Here is a 4,849-nt window from a genome sequence, read left to right as displayed (position 1 = left end):
TTTATTTTTAAAAATAAAATATAAAATAAATTTTATTTTTATGTACCTGAATTTACCAATATTTTCTCTTATGACTTTTGGATTTGACTCATAGTTGAAAAGGTCTACCATATTCAAGGTCATTAAGAAGGTATCCTGTTTTTCTCCTAGATCTTGGGTAGCTTTTGGTGTTTACCTTTACATTTTTTATTCATTTGAAATTTGGCCTGGTGTAAGACAGGCTTTCCCCTAGAATGCTGCCCAGGTAGCTCAATATCAAATATTGAACTATCCCTATTTTCATTCCACTCTGATTTATAATGCAATTTTTATCCCACATATATTTGGATCTATTTCTGAACTTTTTTTTTTAACATACATATTTTTACACGTTCCAACTCTTAGAAATGTTCCATGCTGTTTCTGTTTTTAGGCTCCTTTTAGGTACCTGCCGTGCTTAATTTTTTATTTTAAACATGGTTTTTCCTGTTAACAAAGTTTGCATTAGTTGCTTCCTTGAGCAACACCTTCAGAAATTTAAATGCGTTTGAAATGATGTGAAAATATTATTCATATCAGAGCTAATTCTGCAAAAGCTGAAATCTTGTGGGAAAAAAATCTATTTCAAGCGAAATCCCCTAAATCCCAGGGAACCTCCATATACTCAGACCAGAAATATTTTTTGATTCTACATAATGTATTTTAAAGGGACAAATGGATCAACTGGGCAGAGAGTTGGAAGAAAGTGTTTTAGCTCTGCTTCTGAATCCCCCAGTGTGATCGCTGGGAAACTTCACCATAAGTTGCATTTATTGTAGGGCAGTTTTGTCGCTTAAAAAAATATTTTTAATTGGAAACAGCAAGCTGGTTATATAATTGTAATTGCAGGATTATAATGAAAATATCAGGCCTGCAGGTTTTACATAATCACATGCAAAGTCATGTGCAAGAGTGGAAAAAGGGAAGAGCAGAGATATGTCTGATTATTTACTCTCTGTGGGGTGTACACAGATTATTTCTGGTGCAATTTAATCTGGAAGATTATATAGCTGAGAATAAGATATCAAATAGATATCCTTGAGACACCAGAATCTCATGAGTCAGTTGCAAACATCAGGCACGCAGCCTGCACTTGATACTGGATAACTTGCTCATGTTTTATTCCTGACTTTCCTTAAGCAAGGTCTGTTCGAAAAGCTTGAAGTTAGTATTCGTTTAAACAGAGAAGCACTGGAACCAGCTGGCATTCTGTAAATGAAATCAATGGAACAGGAACGTTGAATAGTTTTTTCTTAATTATTTTGCTAGGTCGTCACTACAAATGGCCAAATCCTAAATCAGCTCTTTCACTCTTCTAGTGTTGACAAGGAAGTCGTCAACACTAGCATTTTACAGTGTTTAATGAATTATTTTCCAAACATACATTAAGTTTACTGTAAACAAGGGTATTTATAAGAATACCATGACTATTTGACATTTAGGTAAGAATTATGTCGTACTCTAGAAAAAAGAGAAAGCAATTTCAGTACTATCAGAACCTGGAGCAGAACTTAGTCTTGGGTGGAGCTTACATATGAAATTGAAATTAAAAAAGAAATCAAAGTAACTCTCCAAGTTTTGGACAGGGTATTTTTATTCTTCAGAATATCGATCCTGAAATTAGAGTGAATACATCAAAAGTGTGTGTTTAATTTCTTCAGTGGAAACATGAGCTCATCCCTTGGGGAAAAATATCACTAATTGTACATTGAATAGTTTTTGCCCATAAATAGCAACATGTATAAATGCAAATACATGAAGTCAAAATTAATTTTAAATACTTCCTCAGTAAATGTAGAGGTTTTTATTAATAATCTAAAAGAAGGAAAAAAGCATTACTGAGAAAATCTCCAATTTTTTTTAAAGTTTATGAAATGTGAGCATTGAGTTACTTTCTTGTATGACATGATTGACCCATATGTGAATTTTTTCTAAGAATAAGGAAATGGGTGAATTAAAATTGGGACTAGAAGGTTGGATGATTTAAAGGCTATGCTTATTTAAATGTTCTATTCTCTCCAAATAGTACATTTTTGGGCTTGCTTGCACAATAATGAAACAGCCTACTTGAGGTAACTTAACAATAATCCCAACACTTTGGGAGGCTGAGGTGAGAAGATGACTGGAGCCCAGGAGTTCGAGACCAGCCTGGGCAATATAGCGAGACCCCATCTCTCCCCCCGCCCCCCCAAAAAAATCATTGGACTAAGGTGGAAGGAGACAGGGCAGCTGTGAAGTTGCTGGTATGAGGGACGAGAATTAATGTAAAGGTGGGCAGCAGGTGATGATTCTGTGGCAAAGCAACAAAAGCAGGGATTACAATTTATTTCTGTTTATAACCATCAGCACCTAGTTTGCCTTTCATTGTTTGCTGATTTTGTTGCCTGGGAAGCATGAATCTCTCTGATTCCTTTTTAGTGGTTCTTCATGAAGCCTACATGTGAGAAATGAAAATTGAAAATGCATTTTTTAAAAAGGAAAATAAAACTGGTATAAAATCAAATTACTCTGGCTCATGTATAATAAAATACAATTACATTAATCCTTTCCTAATTATTTCATTCTACCGTTTGTGGATTTTTTTTTTTTTTTTTTTTGTAATTAACGAATTTATTAAGTACCTTCTATGCTTAAGGGAATGACTTTGTCTCTATTTTTTCAGCAAATTATTTTGTGTGGGTGACAAAATGTACGTTCCCTTGCATGTAATATTTAAGTGCATATTAAATGTCTAATATGACTCAGGTCACAAAATTTCAGAAACAAAGACAACAGGAACTGTCAGCTCAGGAAAGTTTGTTTGTTTGCTTTTGAGATGGAATCTCACTCTGTGGCCCAGGGTGGAGTGCAATGGCATGATCTCAGTTCACTGCAACCTCTGCCTCCCAGGTTCAAGCAATTCTCCTGCCTCAGCCTCCCGAGTAGCTGGAATTACAGGTGCCCGCCACCACGCCCGGCTAATTTTTATATTTTTAGTAGAGACAAGGTTTCACCATGTTGGCCAGGCTGGTCTGAAACTCCTGACCTCAGGTGATCCACCTGCCTTGAACTCCCAAAGTGCTGGGATTACAGGTGTGAGCCACCATGCCTGGCCAGGAAAGTTTTCCTGAAAGAGACTAGTCAGTTTTTTTTCTCTCCTTCTACATATTGCCTATAATTTTCCAGGAATCAGAGAACTGGATTATTCATGCTTAGAAAGGAATAAAGGACAGGACTTAAAGGATTCAGGAATTTTTTACATAATCTCGGACGACTGCTTAACTTGTCACTGGGGACACGTTGAAGGTGTAGGGTGTTTGTGTGTGTGTTTCACACCAATCTTTTTTTTTTTTTTTCTGGAACTTTTCTTTCCAGAGTTAGTGGCTGAAGATGCCATAGAGGGAAGCAGAGGTGATACAGAGAAAGGCTAGGATAACCGAATGACAAAGCAGTGGTTTCAGAGGGTTCATTGCAGCCTCTGGATCTGGGGACGGGTCTTACAGGTAACAGCCTGTCTAGGGAAGCAATTGGAAAATGCCATTTCTCTGATTCTTCTATAGTTCATGAGCATGATGATTGGGTGTTCATGACATGTGTGAGATGTGCCACCCTCTGAACCTTGTTCCCACATCGGCACATTACCCATCTAACCTAAAAAGAAAAAAAAATGTTGCTCCTCTCAGGTGTGAGGGCAGCTGAAATTAGAAGGGAAATCAATACAGCACAGAAGTGACAAAACACCTTGGTTTTCAGGAGGAATGGGGTGAGGGGCACATATATTTGAAGTCATGGTGAGATTCTTTCATCTCTGAATATCTTACCTAATGGGCTCCCTGGATTCTTTTTCTGCTCTTTGGAATCTCATGGCTTACGTCTTAGATTTCTTCTTTCCAACATTTACTAAAAGCACAGAAACAGACATTCCTGACTGCTCATTTCTTTTTTTTTATTATTTTATTTTATTATTATTATACTTTAAGTTTTAGGGTACATGTGCACATTGTGCAGGTTAGTTACATATGTATACATGTGCCATGCTGGTGTGCTGCACCCACTAACTCGTCATCTAGCATTAGGTATATCTCCCAGTGCTATCCCTCTCCCCTCCCCTCACCCCACAACAGTCCCCAGAGTGTGATGTTCCCCTTCCTGTGTCCATGTGTTCTCATTGTTCAATTCCCACCTATGAGTGAGAATATGTGGTGTTCGCTTTTTTGTTCTTGCGATAGTTTACTGAGAATGATGATTTCCAATTTCATCCATGTCCCTACAAACGACATGAACTCATCATTTTTTATGGCTGCATAGTATTCCATGGTGTATATGTACCACATTTTCTTAATCCAGTCTATCATTGTTGGACATTTGGGTTGGTTCCAAGTCTTTGCTATAGTGAATAGTGCCACAATAAACATACGTGTGCATGTGTCTTTATAGCAGCATGATTTATAGTCGTTTGGGTATATACCCAGTAATGGGATGGCTGGGTCAAATGGTGTTTCTAGTTCTAGATCCCTGAGGAATCGCCACACTGACTTCCACAGGGGTTGAACTAGTTTACAGTCCCACTTGACTGCTCATTTCTAGTAATAATCTTTTAAATGAGAGCCTCTCATGTTCAGAGTCCAGTCTCCTGCATTCTACTCACATTTCTGCCTCAAATGTCCCTCTAAAGTCCAAGGTACAACTCTGAATTTTAGGAATTCTCTGACCCTTTGCTGTAGTTCCAAAATGAACATTTGCCAGAATCAATTCTCAAATCAGTCTCAATAAATAAATATATTCTAAAGCACCCTATGCAAACTGTGCAAACTGTTGCACTGTGGGAATCTTTCTTCTACATCTGGATTTT

At 37.4% G+C, this 4,849-nt stretch overlaps 1 non-coding gene across 1 annotated transcript; it reads left to right on the top strand.

The window, feature by feature from the left end:
• Nucleotides 1-3,545: 3,545 nt before the first annotated feature.
• Nucleotides 3,546-3,649, top strand: LOC112208856 (small nucleolar RNA U13). Its single transcript, XR_002943408.1, has one exon. It is a non-coding gene; the product is annotated as a small nucleolar RNA U13 (small nucleolar RNA).
• The last annotated feature ends 1,200 nt before the right edge of the window (nt 3,650-4,849 follow it).

Source organism: Pan troglodytes, chromosome 2 (assembly GCF_028858775.2).
Source record: "Pan troglodytes isolate AG18354 chromosome 2, NHGRI_mPanTro3-v2.0_pri, whole genome shotgun sequence".
Taxonomy (NCBI): Eukaryota; Metazoa; Chordata; class Mammalia; order Primates; family Hominidae; genus Pan; species Pan troglodytes.
This window is presented reverse-complemented; position numbering and strand designations above follow the sequence as displayed.